This window comes from Crotalus tigris, unplaced genomic scaffold, assembly GCF_016545835.1.
Source record: "Crotalus tigris isolate CLP2741 ecotype Arizona unplaced genomic scaffold, ASM1654583v1 scf7180000019496.3020429, whole genome shotgun sequence".
Taxonomy (NCBI): Eukaryota; Metazoa; Chordata; class Lepidosauria; order Squamata; family Viperidae; genus Crotalus; species Crotalus tigris.
In genome coordinates, this window is record NW_024097566.1 from 52,832 (window position 1) to 71,088 (window position 18,257).

The window sequence follows — 18,257 nt, forward strand, 5'->3', positions numbered from 1 at the left end:
AAATCATTCTGCACAGAGAGTACATCTTTTTGGGACAGATCATTAGTGCCAAGATGTACAATAGCCTCCACATCACAGTCCTTGCTGCCATTCTTTTGGTTTGTTGTACTTTACTTATGCAACTTCACATCTTGTAAATGTTTGTAATCTAAAAGATGAGATAAAAACAAACCTATAAACACATATAATGTAAATAGATATTCATATTAATTATAAATTTCTCCCACAAATAGCAGCTGTTTTAACATCCATTTGCTTGAAATCTATTCTCAACAAGAAAATGTTACAGTTCTTCATATCTATGTAAAAACATGTCCAGCTAAATCTGGACAAAGGGCATCTAGGCTGAAATTCATAGTCGACCAGATGCCTCAAGGAGTCCAGATCTGGGACATAAGAACAGCCAATCAACAACAACCAGATATTCAGAGATGTCCTCTAAGAAAATAATTGATAGCTTTTTTACAGCCACAATAGGAAGGAATATGCCATAACAGAATAGATAAGGGGATTGGAGGCTAAAAACATATAAAAGAAGAAATTGGACAGCTTTTTGTCTGGAAATTTATACCATTTATAGGTGTTGAACTAGAAGACCTCCAAGGACCCTTTCAACTTGGTTATTCTGTTATTTAGTAGTCAATCATTTCCTGGTTACCCACATTTCATTAAATTCCAAGGAAAGTGTCCAAAGGATTTCCCACAATGTTGTTCTAGATTCAAAACCAAAGATAGCCAGAAAAATAATACGTAACTGCAAGAACAGTTGCAAGTCCTTGTCATTTGGTAGTTAAATTACTGTATGCTCACAGATGCCACCCAAATGCATTCTAAAGAGATTCTAGAGCTGCACCAGAATAAAATAGAAAAACAGAAACTTCTTTCACAAGAGAAGTAATTTTCTGTCATTTGAAAGAAATGTCTTAGTCCAGTACTAATTGCAATGCTATGCAGACTTAAAGGGATCATAGTGGGACTCCAAGCAAAGGCGCAGAAAAGGCAGTTCTGGTAGACTGACTGTTTAAATCTTCTCTTCACTTTTTATTTAAAGGAACAACCAAGTAATAAAGCAAAAAAGGAGGACTGGAAAGGAAGAGACATAAACAGTGTGAAGTAAGACAATATGGGGATGTCAGCCTGCATAGTTAGCCCTGAGCTCTAGGCACTTGCACTATATGGCAAGGAAAAGCTTTAAGAGATGAAGCCTGATGTCTGGAATGATTTTTACAATGCATTCGAGAACAATACAGAAGTCCACTGGGCTCTCCGGCACTCTGAAGGGACAGCAGAGAAATAAGGAGCACTAGCAAGTATCAGGCTGTTGAGAGTAACCTTCTAAAGAGCAGAGCGATAAAAACTGTTAACAGCCACAAAGCATCATAAACCATTGGTAAGGCACTCCGACAGTCTCAGCCTCAAGGGAGGAACACTAGAAATCAGCTTCTAGGAGAAAGTAAAGAAGAACAAGTGAAGTGTCGGCTTTTATTTGGTTTGCTTTACCTGAGTCTATCAGCAACAGTCTAACAGCCCTAGCTAAATGATAATCAACAGTATCTCTTGTTTTCTAAAAGGGAGTCATACATAAAATTTTAGCACAATGAATATCATACAAACTATATCCACCCTGCAAATTCTTGGGACAGCCTGCCTTGAAAATTTACCAATTACTCTAGTTAATAACTTTATTGTCACTTTATTGTACACTAATTGGCAAACATTAAAATGAAATTTGTTGCATACAGCTCTCAAAGGGTCACCACCTCCAATATACACTACATAAATATGACAAAAACAAATACAGAAATATGCATATACCCACATATATTATATGACACAGAGAAACTAAACAGTCTAATTCGGATTATGTATACATGTGCATGGTGAGAAAAATTAATCTTGCGAGTTTACCGGCTGGATGGCTTAGGGAACACAGCTATGACAGAATCAGGTAGTTCTGCTAAAAATACTTCAAAAGAAGTATCTGTATTATTGTGTTATATAATATCTATTGCATATATAATAATTACAGATATAATATGTAATATCTATATTATTGCAATATTCCAAATCTTATTTAAGGACAAAGCTGGAGCCTAATCTAAAACTTTTGACAAAGTAGTAGTTATTACAAAGTTCTAGAACTATAATATTGAGAGAGGCCAAACCCAACTCCATGCTTGGGCTCCAGGAATATGAATACCTCCATGTTAGAAGCACTGAAATGCTTCCATGTGAAAGGATTTACCGGTGACATCACCATTGCCTGGGGGATGGCTCCTTTCACATCCTGGTGAACTTGCTCACTGACATGATACCCATTTATCTACTTGTGGTTGCTCACTTTTGAACCGCTGGGTTGGTGGAATCTGGACTGTGTGATGGGAGCTCACCCTGGCCATGGCAGCAATGGGTCTCCATTTAAACATTTCCATTGAAGGAAGTCCATGACAGTCTTCTCTGAGCGATGGGCTCCATTGTCAAGCTGCTGGTACTGTTTTCATAACCTAAATTCAGAATTTGGCTTCCTGAAACTTGAATCCATTATTTCATGTCCTACACTCTGAACTAGTGTGTGTGGGGGGGGGGAAACCTTGACTTTTTCTTAAAGGGCATCGGCAGTGGGTTTTTTTTGTCATAGAACTCACCAGAACAAAGTTCCGGCATCCTTTTTTGACAGATTTTCCAAGTTTTAAAAGTAACTTTTGAAAATTTGATGTTTGATCCATGTGGACTTGAATCTCCCTGTCGAGCGTAGCAGGTCAGTGGCAAAATAATTAAAACGGTGCCTGCTGGCTGCTTGTGTGTCAAGTCCAATGAATGTCTGGCTGCTCGGCTTGTGGCACTGCTGGACTTATGATTGGTCATGTGATCGCACACTGAATGCTTACTGCGGGCGATGACCACTATGTTTCTTTACACAACTGACGTGTGTGGGTGTGTGTACAGTGATTGACTACGTGTGAAAGGTAAATAAAAGATTAACAAGATGTGAGTTCCGGCACCTTTTTTCTTACAAAAAATGCACTGGGCATAGGTATATTTAAAAGGATGATCTATCCTCCCTAATCCCCTAATCACTAAATACTCCCAATCCCTTCACTCTCTGTTCATAGAATTACTTTCTAATCCCCCTCATAATCCTTGTTGTCCTTCTCTGAACCTGTTGTGTTGTTTTAAATCTATCTTAATATGCTGCCTAAAACTGTGCACAACTGAAAGAGCGAATTAATGCAGAGCAACAATCAAGTCCTCTGATTTGGGATGTGAAGTATTACTTTCTTTGATTGGGAAGCTCTATCAAGCCTAAAACTACACTTGACCTTTTGCAGCCACATTAAACTGCTGGTTCATATTCAGTTTGCCACCATTCCAATATTTCCCTTCAAGTATGAATATCAAAATACATTCTGCAGTATCATTTATTTAATTGGATTGATGAACAAAAGTAAATACTTTCAGCAAATAATACAGTTCCTGATCTTTCCTTTCTATATTTCTGCTCCTTTGAAAAAAATTATATCACTCAACTGCTCTATTCTAATCATGAGAAACCTCCCACCAGGGTCTAGATTACTTATTTAATAATATTCACCTTCCTATTACTCACATTTCAAACCAATTTTGCTTATTTCTCATGCCCTGAGCATTAGTGTATAGGCCTGTTTCTCAACCTTGGCAACTTGAAAATGTGTGGACTTCAATTCCCAGAATTCCCCAGCCAACAAGGGCTTGGCTGGGGAATTCTGGGAGTTGAAGTCCACACATCTTCAGGTTGCCAAAATTGAGACACACTGCTATAGACAACACAGTCTACACATTCTTTGAGTGATTGTTCTTCCTGATTGTTCAGAATTGTTTAATTGAACAAATGCCCACTTTCTTTTGCAAGAAACAAATTTTCCATATGGCCTTTCAATTTATTTGTTTTGGACTGAAAAGATGGACAGTGCTGCTTGAACCTGAGCCACTGGGATCTTGAGCTTCTTTGCTAGATCTTCAAATAATTACAATACAATATGTTATACATGTTTATCCCATCACTTACTGTATGTCTACAGAACAGAATAATATATTAGGCTCAATATGCCTTGGAAGTTGTTCTGTCACATTCATTGTTCCCTGCTCCTTGACTGGCAGTAACAAACTTCCCAAGAAGATAAATAGATTTTATCCCGAAGACTCAGAGCTTGTTTTTCTGTTGTTTCTGAGTGCAATTAGCACAGCTATTAGTTTCCTGAACTTGTTACCTGGTTTGATTATCTTTTTGAATAATTACTTTATCTGCCAGATTTTATTGGGGTGCCTCCTTTATTTGATTTAATAAATCTCCATCTCTCACGCCTTCTAAAATATGGACACTTGTTATTCCTCTGCTTTAATCATTTTAATCTTGCCCTTCCTGGACATATGCATCAGATTCTTTTTAGACAGAAACAGAAATATGCCACAAGGATTGGAGGTCATGACTGCAGATCATTTTCACATTCTTTCTTAAGGTTTCACAATAGATCCTGCCGGAGGTGTGATTCCAACAGCAGTAACTCTTCAGCACCTGATGCCACACTGACCACTAGAGGGCAGTGCAGGATAGATACAGAGTTAAGATTTCTCTTGGTCCCCACTCTACCTGCTCTTCTAAGAGATTGCTAATATTTCTTCCTATATTTCTGCCTATATTCACAGGCACACGCTTCACATAGCACATGCTCTAATGACTCTTTTCTAGGCTTTGCCTGTTGCTAGATAGCATTTCTTGTAAATACATTTTATTTCTTTTATAATTATAAAACCTGCTCTTCTAATCATTGCTCTGATCAGATTCCTGCTCTTTGGAACACTCACAAGACTTCTCAGATTAGTTAAGTAGACACTGATTGAAAATTTATCAGAATATCTTACTTAAACTATGCTGCAATGTCCTTGTTGCTGTTTATTCATCCATCTACCTAGTTTTGGCACAATGTTTGTGAAACAGTGGTCTGCTTTATTTTTAATAATTCTTCTGCTTCTAGGATAAGAAAATATACCCCCTCCCCCCCAAAAAAAAATCAGGTTCGTCCCGCAGTCTGCAACCAGGTTCTTGTGATCACTGATTTCTGCAATTAGATATACAAACAGAGCTAGACACAAGGTAAGGTACCACATTAAAGTTAATTTTAGTGGTGACTGGAATGAAGAATATGACTGATGACGTTGAACAGCCTTTGTTGGTTTACTACTGTTAGCTTAATGTGCTAGGAAAATTTGTCCAGGAATTATCTGGCACTTGCTTAAAATCTGAACGTTGTATCCTACAACAGAGCCTAAAACAAGGAAGGCTAGACTGAACTAATAAAACAGAGCTGAAGCTGCCAAAACAGAGCTGTTGCAGGTTTTGTACCAATCTATTCCACAATTCTTCTGTAAGTGAGCCTTACTAATTCTCAACAGTACATGTTTTAAATTCTTCCCAGGTGCTCACAAAAGCTCTGAATCCTGGCTGGGAAATTTCCCAGAACAGATCATTCTTTTGTTAAAACAAAATATTCTCCATTTTACAGTAGAGCATAACTTCAGGGCATCAGACCGTGTAAACAGTTTTAGTCTCAGAATGACTGGAATGCCGAGTGGAATGAAGACCTGGAAAGAAAGGGCAGTTCAGAGAGGCAGATATGTGAGAGTCCTTCTCATTAAAAACACACCTATCCACCTACTGCCCACAGAATGGTGCCTTCAAGTTAAAGCATGAACAAAGGAGCCAGACATGGGGTGCAGAAGCGCAATGTGAGGAAATCAATTTTCTCAGGTCCTAAACCTAGTTTCATGGTGAGCTTATCTATCATCAGAACAACAAAGGAGCTCTAGAGAACTCATTGGAAGCAATGCAGAACTGTAACAATTTGGCATATTTTTCCTCAAATCAGTTACTCAAATATTTGAGTCATGACTTTAAAAAAATAGTGAACAGAGCATCTAAGGACTTCACGGGTTTTCTAGAGATCTCCCCCCCCCTCTTTTGTTTACATTTATATACCTTCTTGCAGATTTGTGTGCCAGAAATTATGAAACTATTGTAATATGATCATGCTTTTATTTCATAAAGTCAGAGTTAAGACTGAAAATATTTTTGCTGCCTGAGTTAAAGATAAGATGTTCCTGTTCCCAGGCTACATATATATAGTAAGCAAACTAAATTGGCAGGTGAATCTTAATTCAGTGATAAGGATGTTGTAGCAATATCCATCAACGTGGGGGCAGAATAACAAAATAACAGAGTTAGAACAGAGCCTCCAGCCCCCTAATCATCTTTGTTGCTCTTCTCTGCACTATTTCTAAAGTCTCAACACCTTTTTTATATCATGGCGACCAAAACTGGATGCAGTATTCCAAGTGTGATCTTGCCAATACAGTATAATATGGTAATAACACTTCACGTGAACTTGATGCTATCCCTCTGTTGATGCAGCCTAGGACTGCATTGGCTTTTTTGGCAGCTACAACACACTGCCGGCTCATACATAAGTTGTGGTCCACTACACAATTGGACAGCTAGGTTACATATGAAGCACAAAGAGGAATTTGTCACTTTGCCTCTGCTTCCTACCATCTACTGATGGTAGTTGCCGCTTGCTTTGACCTATTGAAAGAACCAGCCCTGGGCTCAGAAGATAAGAACATATGTGGTACATTTGTCAGAAGTGGAGGAGGAAAACTTATGTTCTGCTTCTAATGGCAGATATTCAGTATAGGAACATATGAATAAAATGCCTAGTGCAACTTTATTACCAGCAAGTCTGCATGGTGTTGCTTTAAGCAAAAATTTTGTATTCTTCCAAAAAGTTAAAGATTATTTCAACCTTCCATGTGTCATTTGATGTCACTATAATTCTGTGAGATAAATTAAGAGAAAGGCCTGGCTCAGAGCTATTTAGTTACTCAACATCAAATACAAATTTGTACATTATTAGTAACTAACTAGCTAGTTACTCTTCTTTTAGGGTTAAACCTTTTCCAGAGTCATACTCTGTATTCCACATTTTATACTGCAGCACTAAAATCGAAATACAAGCTCCTGCTAAGGAAGGAATGTCCAGCTCAGTAAAAGGATACTAAATTTGACTGAGTCATGTTACATAATGTTTTAAATACTTATTTTAATGTCTGACATTTGATATGTTTGTGTGTTTTTCACACCTATCCACACATATATTTTACTACACAACTTTAAATGCACTCTTACAATTTATTTTGTTGAATATAAGAAGTATTCATCTTCTTGTACAGACTTTCCCAATAAATATTTATACACATGCTTTAAAAAAAAACTCAGAGAACTGCATCAAAAACTTTGAAGATATGGAAAATACCAAGTAATAACTGCATCTTGATTCAGGAACTAAGATTTAGGGAAGTTTATATTAAAACTGAAATAAAATTAATTTCTTTTTCATCCCATATGCTTCAGCCCTTTAAAAATAGTGATGCTTAACATTAAAAAAAACATTCAGTGGCTCTTAAGTGCTTTTAAAGAGGAAAATTAAAGATTTAACATATCTATCAAAACTTTTATTTATAACTCCTTTATTTCTTGTGACAATGTTATACATATATACATATAGATAGATAAATAGATAGATAGATAGATAGATAGATAGATAGATAGATAGATAGATAGATAGATAGATAGATAGATATGGTATATTTTCTGACTGAAGTAAATTTCATTGCTGAGCTCTAGACTGCAGTTAAATATGGTTGTCACAAGATGGCAGAAAAATACTATCACAAAAGTTTAATTTTATATATACCCCATCAAGCCAGCCTAAAAATTATCCAAGTACAATTTATTGGATAGACTTAAAATATGAAAATAGACCTAAATATGAACCAGCAGTGTGCTGCAGCTGCCAAAAAGGCCAACACAGTGCTAGGCTGCATTAACAGAGAAATAGAATCAAGATCACGTGAAGTATTAATACCACTTTACAATGCCTTGGTAAGGCCACACTTGGAATACTGCATCCAGTTTTGGTCACCACGATGTAAAAAAGATGTTAAGACTCTAGAAAGAGTACAGAGAAGAGCAACAAAGATGATTAGGGGACTGGAGGCTAAAACATATAAGGAACGGTTGCTAGTTTAACGAAGAGAAGGACAAGGGGGGACATGATAGCAGTATTCCAATATCTCAGGGGCTGCCATAAAGAAGAGGGAATCAAGCTATTTTCCAAAGCACCTGAAGGCAGGACAAGAAGCCACGGGTGGAAACTAATCAAGGAGAGAAGCAACCTAGAACTAAGGAGAAACTTCCTGACAGTGAGAACAATTAATCAGTGGAACAGCCTGCCTCCAGAAGCAGTAAATGCTCCAACACTGGAAGTTGACTGGACAGCCATTTGTCCGAAATGGTGTAGGGTTTCCTGCCCGAGCAGGGGGTTGGACTAGATGACCTCCAAGGTCCCTTCCAACTTTACTACTATTATTATTATTAAATAAAAATGCTCCAGATATTTTGAATTTCAACTTTCATATGCTTAGCCAACATGGGTACTACAGGGGATTATGGGGAACTGTAACACAACACTACTGGAAGACTAACCTGATTTAGATCCTATCTTTCTGGCTACAAAATAGCACCGATTTCTCACAGTACTGAATGAGTTTGAGCAGATCAAATTCTGCTTTGAAGTGTGACCTTTACTGTCTTAAGAATGCTTCAGTTCATATTATCTGTCAGGGCCCACTTCAATACCTCATCCTAAGAAAGCAGTACTTGCGGAAGCAGTTTCTTCCAAAAGGAACTTTTATTAGGAGAAGCTGATGGCAGACATAACAGACAGGATCTGAGGGTTTCCCACTCAGATCAATAGGTTAAAGGAATCCCCAGCAAATCCCAACCCAATAGTTCATCCGGTCAGTTCAAACAGGCCAATCCTCAGGTGTTAAGTCCATTGTGGGAAAGTTGCTGATAACACTGGTCTTTCCCAGGCTTGTAGTGAAGTTGTTGTGGCTTCGCACCTTCCCTTCCAAAATGGGAGATAAGCCAGATGGCTGGAGGTTCATTTCTCCCCCCCACCAGGTGACATCAAGGGAGAAACAGTTCAAACAGCAAGTATGCAGAGAAAGTGAAAGAAATACATTGTAGCAATAAAGAAAACAAAGAGACAGTCCGCAGTGATTCCTCCCTCCCCTCCAGGAGTATGACAGAACCCAGAGCAATAGAAGAAATAGAATGAGAGATAGTTCCCCTTAATAATATATGGTTTCTGACATTATCAAGCAAAAGAGAAACTAAACAAAAAGTAGCATATCATTTTCAGGCTGTGATGAAATAAAATGTGATGAAAATACTTAATGCTGAATAATAAAGCAGTTTTAATAAAAAAATACTATTAATTAGGGGCTACCATGTCTGAACTGCACAAAATTACATCTTTGATAAATAGGAGCAAAGAAGATAGAATATATCAGTCCAATAGTCACCGTCCAGATATTTGCAGCTCATATATGGTAGCCTTAATTAGTAGGAATCATCCTTTACAATCAGGAGTCCCCGCGGCATGCCAGCAACAGGTCCCAGTGGTGGGATTCAAATATGTGAACAACCAGTTCTCTGTGTGGATGCTGCTTCTGGATGTCCATTCTGGGCCTGGGCAACAAAAAATTAGCTACTGGTTCTGCTGAATCCCATCACTGACCAGTCCGGACAAACAAGCAAAGCCCCATCTGCGGGATGCAAGCAGCACACAAAACCATGCACTCTCTGATCCGTGGAAAAACCTTTCTCCACAGAACCGGTTCCTGGTTCCCAAAAGGTTGGAGACCTCTGCTTTACATCATCTTCTTTGAACTGTGTTTTCATTCATGTTATTGTAAGACAGTTAGCTTATACCTTTCCTTCTGGTATTGGGTCTAGAGGTGGTAGACCAGGCAGGCCTGATGCATTTTGGGAGCCTTTCTTTTCAACCCTGCCACCATTGTTGTTTATTGTCAATTCATACTCAACTGGATGTTAAATGCTTATTTTGGATTCAGTTTCAGTGACCAAAAGACAGGTTGTCAGGATCTATTACAGGAAACAACTGAAACAATATATTAAACAGAGAAGAAAATTGGGTTTTTAACGTAATATGGACTTTTTTTGGGAGAATATCTGCAAAGGAGATTCCAATATTTCATTTTCAGTTCTTCCACATTCCTTTGAGAACTGAACAGAAGTGAACTGAAGAAAGCTACTACAGTTATAAGAATCCAATTTTGTTCCTGCAGTCATAGGAGATTAAAATGAATCAAACTGGGTATGCTGTGGATCACAAATCCCAAATTGCCTTTTTCATACTGAACCTTTCTCCTGCATCCTGGAGGAAGAGCAGTCTCCACTAGCAAAAAGACCTGTATTACAAGAACCGGGAGTTTTAATAATTTAAAGCATCCACTATTTTCAAAGGATACAGGTAATGAAAAACCTTATCTGAAGTCATTGATGCTAAGGGTGGCATTAATTTAAGGCAGTGCTTTGACTTGAGCCTTCAGGCTTGTCAAGCAAAATTGCCCCCATCTCCTCCGTCAGAATGTTCTGTGCAAATTGCAACACATACATTTCTAAGAACACCAACCTTGTCTAATTCTAGCAAATTTATAGTTTCCATGAACACAGACTGACTTAAGCAAATAAAGTCAGGGCACTTTTAAGGAAATCATTTGACACATCTATAGATACACACCACAAAGCTTCATTTGGCAAACTGTGCTGTGGAGACCCCCACAGGGATACAGAATGCTGGGACAAAACACTCTGAATCTCAGTTGAAGAGCCAAAAAGCTTTTCCAGATCCCCAGGCAGAAAACTTTGGCTGCCAAATCTACAGCTTGAAGAGGCAGTTCAGGGAGAGACAAAAGAGAGAGGGTAAGAAAAGGAAAATATGTCCGTGTTTTCTTATTTTAGGAGAGTCAGCTTCATAAACCCAAACACTTTATTTGAAATAGAACCAGAAACTCACAAGTCCTTTGCTGCAATTTTTTCAACATTGTTTATCTTGTTCAATTGAGCAATAGTTATTATTCAACCATTACTGCCTTTAGGTTCCAACTTTCCTTGGATAGATCAAATACACTATGAAGGGGGGGGAAGCATTCTTGGGTCAAGTCCTGATAATTTCCCATGCATTTTAAATCTGTTTGCTGATTATCATTATATGCTCTGGCAGTATTGTCCAAGACTCACAAAAGCTGATTATCATTATACTGGGATTCTTTTCTCCTTATTTTGTTTCATACCAACCTCAGCCAAATAAGGATTAATTAAACTGAATTTGATATGAATCTAATCCATAACCTTCTCTATTCTTTGCCAAGTCAACTTTGAATTCCTAAACTCATGAGCACCACCATTCTAGTGACCTGTGTATCTGGGATTTATAAATAGCATTATATACAATAAGATTACAAATAGGTAATAAACTTGAAAGAAAAAAAGATAATAAAAAGGCTTATCCAAAGATATTGTTCTGTTCAATTGATAGTTTCATGTAGAAAGTAAAAAGCTAAGTTTCCATTCCCAGGAAAGAAGAAAGTTTCACAGTCTAAATATAATAACAGGTGGTTAATAGAGGGATTTGAAGATTAGTGTAATGTTTAGCTTAACCTGTTGACTACTTCTGTGTGTGTGTGTGTGTGTGAGTGAGTGTGTGTGTGTGTGCGCTACCTGAGGAGATACATATCTGCATACGTCCCAATGAGTCTATACAGTCCTTAGCTATCACACCAATAGCCCATGCATCTCTCAGGGACAAAAAAGTCAAAAAGATTGCCATCTTATTAAGCCTTTCTTAATCTAGGACCCTTCCATAGAGTTCATTGAGGAATTTGGGAACTGAAAGTCATAATTTTGGAAGAATATAGTTTGAGGAAGTTTGGTTTGTATATGGAATAATAATTCTCTTTCTGATTATAAAGAAATGCAGATAATCTAAGTTGCCGTGCAGTACTTCATATATGGAATTGTCAAGATGCAAACACGATTGGAATACCACGTTTCCCCAAAAATAAGGCCGGGTCTTATATTAATTTTTGCTCCAAAAGACATATTAGGGCTTATTTTCTAGTTAGGACTTATATTCGGGGAAATACAGTACTAAATGTGTCTGTCTGGCTGACGATCTTACCTGGGGCTTATTTTTGCGATGGGGCTTATATTATAAGCGTCCTGAAAAATCATGCTAGGGTTTATTTTCCAGCTGGATCTTATTTTCGGGGAAACACGGTAGATCCAAGAACTTTGTTTTATTTTTTTAGTTTGAATTATAGTCTGAAAAAAATATTCCAAGTATATTCCTCATAAAGTGAATAGAGAATTTACCAGGTTGTGTAATTTGGGAAGATCCTCCTTAAAAAAAAAAAAGTTAAAATCTCTAAACATGATAGCAGTTGGTTTTATAATAGGTTTGGCAACCGTTAGTAACTTTGGACCCAGACCTGGAAAAATAATTTGGAACTCCAAATGTGCCAGGATGAAATGGATTATCTGCACCTACAGTATTTTAATCAGGATGTCATTCATGATATGGTAATACTGATATTGTTTTAATCACTTTGAAAGTTATCTTACACAGTAAACCAGGAGGAGGAATGCAACCCTGCTAGTTCGCATGGATTTCTCAGTTGCCTTTGATATTTTTGTCCATAGTTTTTTGGGAGCAGGATTGGGCTTTTGAGCAATATTTTGCAGTCTTTTTTGTTGGGACTCATCCAGAATGTGGTGCTGGGGAAAGTCATTAACTTTGGTGTCCCACAGAGTTCTATCCTGTTCCCTTTGTTGTTTAATATCTATGTGATTCTTTAGATGACATGATTTAATGCTTTGGAATACATTGCTTCAGTGTAGTAATAGCATTTGGTTCTACTTTTCCCACCCATCTAACTCTAAAGAAGCAATCAAGATCCTTGAACACATTGAAGCGCCATAACAGGTTGGATGAGGGAGGATAGAATGCAGACAAAACCAAGGGGCTGCTGGTAAAGAGAAAGTTAGAGTGGGTGTTGAAGTGAAGCATCCTCTGGGTGGTTGCACTTCTTATAAAGAGATGAGCTGTCTGAGGGGCCTTTCTGATGGCTGAGCTCAGGAATATATTTGTATGGCTACAAATTAAGGATTCAACAATGAATCTTCCTGAGCTGATCAAATTTAGTCTCTGGACAGATCTTTAGGTTTGATCGATGTTTGGAGGTGTAAAAATGGACTAACAAAAGACCTTACCTTCTTTTCCAAGAGACACAATTCCTTTTCTAGAACTAATATGTTTTGAATTACAAATTTAGCCACAAATTCCTATGCTTTGATTACATCCTCTCTTTATTACCTCAAGGCATTTTGTGTAGAACTGCCCTTGAAAAAATACTATTGGTATAACATGCAGTGACTGAGTCATTAATCTGATTATATTAAAGATCTGCACTAGTTTCCAACTGTTTACTAAGCACAATGACAGGTGTGGGCATGTGTGAACCTTTAAAGACCTACATGACTTAGGCCCTGCCAGTCTGAAGGACATCATTCCTACTGTGGATCTAATTGGTTATTTAGATCAGCAGGAAAGCTCTTTTGAAGGATTCTTCATTGCCAGAAAGTCCATATGATATGACAAGAGGACATTTTGTTGTTTTGTTCCGGGTTCTGAGACACCTTTCCCCTAAAAAGTACTTCCACTCTCCCAGTATATGCTGAATAAGTAAAACTCCACTTCTTCTACCAAACTTAATTGTTAATGTAGTGGATTATAATGATCTTGGTTATAATAATTGTTAATTTAAGAGATTATGATTGAAGTCCTATATCGTTTAGCTGCATTGCTACAGGGTATGTAGAACATAAGGCAACTTTCTATCTTAGATATCTCATCCAAACAATTAAACAAAAAGTCTTATTAATAGAAACCAGCAGAAATGTCTGCAGGGTATAGTCAAAAGAGTCAACTATCATGGTGCATCTGAAGCTCAATCTATTTTTTTTTAATGTCATATATACCTTCTGAACTTTTTTTTACAATTCCCTACAGATGCCCTGGGAATCAGTTTAAATGGCAGATAAAGAGCGCTTTTCAGTAGATGCTGAATGCACTCTAATGGATAAGGGAGTGAAAGCAATAAATATGTGTGGCTGTTTTTTAACAAGAACTTTTGCATGTTAGCCATTAAATACCTCAATTGGTTGAAAATAGAAGGTGGTAAAAGCTCTCCAGGAGGTACAGTGCATCCACTTGGCTAAATATGGTTCAAAATCATGCCTTATTTTTATATTTCTGTACTATGAAGGAAACTGTATGTTAGACATGCAACATTGTATGGTTAATTTTTTAACCATCTTTTACAACTGCCCAGAGCTGTTGGGAAGTGCTACAAACTCTAACTTTTGGGAGGCTGCAGAAAAGTAGCTGAGGCCCTGAATGGATTTCCATTGTGTTTAAACTGCCCAGAGCTGCTGGGAAGCATATAAGGAACGGCTGCTGAAATTGGGTATGTCTAGTTCATTAAAGTATGTCTTTAATGAAGAGAAGGACAAGGGGGGAACATGATAGCAGTGTTCCAATATCTCAGGGGCTGCCACAAAGAAGAGGGAGTCAAGCTATTCTCCAAAGCACCTGAAGGCAGGACAAGAAGCAATGGATGGAAACTAATCAAGGAGAGAAGCAACCTAGAACTAAGGAGAAACTTCCTGACAGTTAGAACAATTAACCAGTGGAACAACTTGCCTCCAGAAGCGATGAATGCTCCAACACTGGAAGTTTTTAAGAAGAAACTGGACAGCCATTTGTCCAAAATGGTATAGGGTTTCCTGCCTGAGCAGGGGGTTGGACTAGATGACCTCCAAGGTCCCTTCCAACATCATCATCATTATTATTATTATTATTATTATTATCATCATCATTATCATCATCATCATCATCATCATCATCATCTTATTTTTGCCAAATGAACATGAGAGGAAGTTATTAATCAGGTTTCAAAGTATTTTTATATAGTCATATTTCATTTCATAACCAGCTTACTCTAATATCTGCAAATATTTGTCCTTGACATTATTTCTTTGGCAATCATATGCTCTATATTTACTGTCATTTTAGCCAACATGATTTAAGCTCAATGGAAATCATTTTAATTATGCTCCTTAATACATAGTTCATCCCTATAGCAGGAGAACTATATTTTCTGTATTACCTTAGAATACAGTTTTTAAAATGAATAAGACATCTTGTATTCCTTTATATATGCAAAATGTAGGACATTTTTCTTGCTTGAAATATTTCCCCCAATGTTCTGATCAGATTTCATTTGTGGTGATGTATGGCCATCCCTTATGAAGGTATGTAGCCCTGCCTTTGGATGTTTTTTAAGTTAAATCTTCTTTGAGTCCCGCTCAGCTTCTAGTGACTAATAGGTAAATAAAAAAATTTAAACCCCAGACTTTGTATTATTTCTTGCATTTTACATTAATAAGACTGATATAATATTGGCCATATTTAGTACCAGTTTATTTCTATATTTTTATTGTTTTTATATTGTGATGCCCAGGAAAAGTTGTATTCCTGAGAGGAGGCTGCTAAGAGTTAGCTTTATATGTAGCATCTAATCAGATAGAAACGTTCTTCCATAAATGGAGTGTCTGAAGAGCTGCTGTTTTAAATAATGGGAAAAATAAGAGTTGGCAGTGCAAGCCTTTCTGTATGATGTCTATCGCTCCTGCCCAAGCTCCATGGCCAGAACAGGTTGACTTTAAACTGCCTGTGGTCCATCTGTTCACATTTCATGAAGCATTTTTATGCTTCTGCACAAAGCAAGAGAAGATAAAAATGTCTACTTGAAATTTAGATGTGTTTATGCTTAAGATTTGCAGCATTACTCAGTGTCAAGAAAACCTTGAGATTGCTGCTTACAACAGCTGCCGAAGTTGCTTGCTTCATAAACAAATCCAGCTCAAATGTTAGCATTGTCCTGTATCCATCAGTTCCCTTTCCGTTTTTTTCTGTCAGGAGCAGATACATCTGTGGGAATTTTCATAAAACATACAGAATTGATTGGTAACATTTGTATTAAAAGCCAATGGCCATTTTGATATATTTCAACAATGTATCAGTGTAAACTCTTGCCCAGAGTACTTTTAAATTAAAAGAGAGGAATCAGTGCAAGCAAAATAAAGTTTTCTTTGTACAAGACAAAGCCAAACTATAAAATGTGCCCATGCTCCATTGATGGGCCCCAACTTGAATGATTTTTAAAATGATGGAAGACAACAACTACTGATCTTGATAATTGCATATTACCTCCAATATAAGCTACAATGTGTATTCCATGAATCTGTGGAACTATAACTGCATTCATATCCTGTTTTGACTTTGAGCAGTATGTAATGTAATAAGCTATCCTGACAAAATGGTTGCATTCTCAGAAAAGCAAATTGCTAACATAATCAATCTTATTGCAAATGGATAGAAAAATCCTATTACATAAAACCATTCCATTGTGCCTATAATCCTGTCACTCACTCAAAATCACCCTCATCTCGGATTTTTACCCTTAAATTTCTAACAGAAATCACTCATTCTACACCCACAGCATGCAAGGTCTTGCATTTCCATTCCCAGTTTTCAAGATTGCTTGTCTTTGACACTGAGAAAAAAAAACAATATACCAATGAAAACATACAAATCCTTTCTGACTTTCTCTTCTGCTTCTTCTAGCACTCTCTAGCACTCATCATCCTAACTCCCAGACTGTCTGTTCCCATGAATTTTGCAACACTTTCTATTCTGTTCCAAACTGAACAGGCTGATTTCTGTACAATCCAAACAGATAGATAACTCAGAAGAATAAACAGAAATATAGCTTTATTCTGGGAATTCTAGACAATAACTTACAGTCACGAGGAGATGCATCCAGAAGTACATGTTTGCAATGTTGGTTTATTCCTCAGGTAAATTGATATTGGATTTTCCCCTCTTCTCTTCCTGGGCGTCACATGTTGGTAAGGATCTCCTAACCGTGTGGCTAGGAACCATGCGGCTGGTGAACAAAGGATCCCATCTGGCTTGTGTCCAGGAAGTCTCTCAATGACCTTTGATACTCCTCCCACTGACCCATCAACATACGTAGCATTTAACCCAATAACTGCCAGACACTCCAACACACTGATATCTGCTCTCTGGTTAAGGCTACATAGACCTATACGGTCCAGAATACTCCCCACTTGGAAATTTATATTTCCACTACTAAAATATAAAAACATAGCATCAAGGCATGCAAGCCTCATTGTTAACTAACTTGTGACTAAATAGGTGAAAACTTGGTATCAAGCATGCATAACTATTGGTAAATATAAAACATGCACAATTATGCAAAAAAGCAAGTGTTACATCAAACAATGCATAAGACAATACATAATTTGAGGTTTGATCTTCTGGTTTGTTCTTCATCAGCAACGGGGACAAATCGATGATCAGCCTGGTACAAGTGTCTTTGAGTCACAACCTGACTCACGTGGCTTCACGATCTGGACCTCAGCTGGACAAACTAGTTCATCAAGTGGGTGGGCCCGGTGCGCAAGTCCCATGGGCCAGTAGTTCTGGTATGCCATCTTGTCTCCCAGTGAGACAAGGTCTTCTTCCTGTGAAGGAAACTGGAACCAAATCTGGAACAGAAAAACTGGAACTGAAAGTTTCTCAGGAACGAAGGGAACTGGATTCACAGGATACTCAGGAACTGAAGAACCTGGAAAAACATGAACAGATGGATCTGGAAACACACGAACAGCTGGTGCTCAAAAATCAAGATCAGGAACATCAGGAAACTCAGGAACAGCTGGAGCTGGAAACTCAGGATCAGGAACATCTGGAAACTCAGGAACAGCCGGAGCTGAAGAATCAGGAACAACAGCTGGAACTGAAGGGTCAGGAACAGCAGCTGGAAGTGATAAATCAGGAACAACAGCTTGAGCAGAAGACTCAGGATACTCAAGAACCGAAGGTTCTAGATCCACCGGTGGAGTATTGAAGAGGGCTGCTACTGTTGTCATCAGGGTGAGGACTTCATGTGTGGGTATGGGTGTATTTAATGACATGGAGTCCATGAAAGTCAGTAAGTCTTTGCAGGCTCCTACAGGGCTAATTCTTGGGATGCTGAGACAAGTGATCAAGACAATCAAAAGTATGCCTAATTTCAGGTGTCTCCGCTTAGACAGGGTTTTGAAGCGGATTGGTTGATGTTTACTGGGTGTCTGAGATTGAAGG

At 37.8% G+C, this 18,257-nt stretch overlaps 1 long non-coding RNA gene across 1 annotated transcript in view; it reads right to left on the reverse strand.

Annotated features, from left to right (window-relative positions):
• Positions 1-17,560, reverse strand: part of LOC120316860 — a 36,324-nt gene extending 18,764 nt beyond the window's left edge. Inside the window, exon 1 of the long non-coding RNA XR_005559077.1 lies at positions 16,890-17,560. This is a non-coding gene — a long non-coding RNA (uncharacterized LOC120316860). The remainder of the gene's footprint in view (positions 1-16,889) is intronic.
• Between the last annotated feature and the right edge of the window lie 697 nt (positions 17,561-18,257).